The following is a 1,429-nucleotide window of genomic DNA, read 5'->3' on the forward strand; positions in this document are numbered from 1 at the left end:
ATACAATTAGCTGGAATTTCAGAGATCTGGGGCAGTGGAAGCTGATCAGATTTTGCTATCTGATGGGCAAGAAGTCCCGTTCACCATCTCCCAGGAGTGCTGGAGAGGCAGTACTGGAGCTTGGGAAAGTCCACTTACCTGATGAAGGATTTTAGAACCTAGATCGTCTGTCTGCCTGTCACACAAAGTACTGATTTATCACTCTGTTAATGGCCCTGTTTGAGATAATGTCAGTGTCCCCGGTTAGAATTCCATTTTTTTTTTCTGCTTTTACTTTTATTAGTATTTATTTTATGCTAAATTTATTTTAAGTGTTTTTTTTTTCAGTTTCTTCTGGAATATCTTTTTCTTCTGTGCAACCTCCTCTTTCAGTTTAGGAACAACTTGTTCTTTTTCAGTAAGGATCATCTCAGCGTGGCAGGGAGAGCTCATGTATGGGTTAATCCACCCATGAGCTCTGTAACTTCTGTGATGCATCTTGGGAGCTTTGTTCACCTGGATGTGCTCAATGACCAAAGGATTTACATCTAAACCCTTAAGTTCGGCATTACTCTCTGCATTTTAAAAAAAATTTATTGATGAGAGAGAGAGAGACTGACTGATTTGTTGTTCCACTTATTTATGCATTCATTGGTTGATTCTTATATGTGCCCTGACCAGGGATTGACACAACCTTGGTGACAAACTGAGCTACGTGGCCAGGGCTTTACTCTCTGCATATTTAAGCATGTGCAGCAAAAATTCAGCACTCTTTTTGGGCAACTGACCCTATGTCCAGTCCTGCTGTTTGGCCTGGGCACACCTACCAACCCCACCATTGTAATGACAGAGTGGCACGCCTTGCTTCTGTAAAGTGACATTCTTCAGAAACTTGGTGGCTTTTTGAATATGCATACCCTTGATGGCCTGGGCAGTTTCACCAGTGTTCTTAAAATGAACACGGAGATTTGAACCTCTCGATTTGCATGTTTGTGGGGTTTTCCGAATCAATTGAATAGCAAAGCATTTTCAGAGGTCACCTCTGGCCACTTTCTGGAGGAGCAGAACTCCTTAATTTCTTTGCTAAACCCAACCCCATGTGCCAGTTGTTACATAGGGAACCTACTCCGTAGAACATTGATAGTACTAAAAAGCCTTTGCCAACTGAGAAAAAAGCAAACATTCTCTAGCTCCAGGAACAAAAATGGAACTACTATGTCTCAGAAATGCTATGTTAACACTTCCATTGACTGAGACATTCAGAGAAAATTGCACATGGCCTCTCATATTCTTGCCTTATTTAAGTTCTCTGTAGCAACCACCCTGGGAACAAAAGGGAAGGATTTATCTGTAAAAATTGTCACAAATAGTTTGGCATTCATCAGTTTAACTATTTTTCTTGGCACAGATTAAAATTGCACCAGGCCTTCCAGGATTCCCTAACTGCAAT

At 41.1% G+C, this 1,429-nt stretch overlaps 1 pseudogene; it reads right to left on the bottom strand.

Annotated features, from left to right (window-relative positions):
* Positions 1 to 321: 321 nt before the first annotated feature.
* Positions 322 to 1,053, bottom strand: LOC123832065 (annotated as a pseudogene).
* Between the last annotated feature and the right edge of the window lie 376 nt (positions 1,054 to 1,429).

The sequence above is a fragment of the Phyllostomus hastatus genome, unplaced genomic scaffold (genome assembly GCF_019186645.2).
Source record: "Phyllostomus hastatus isolate PE091 unplaced genomic scaffold, TTU_PhHast_1.1 phas_scaffold_182, whole genome shotgun sequence".
Classification (NCBI taxonomy): Eukaryota; Metazoa; Chordata; class Mammalia; order Chiroptera; family Phyllostomidae; genus Phyllostomus; species Phyllostomus hastatus.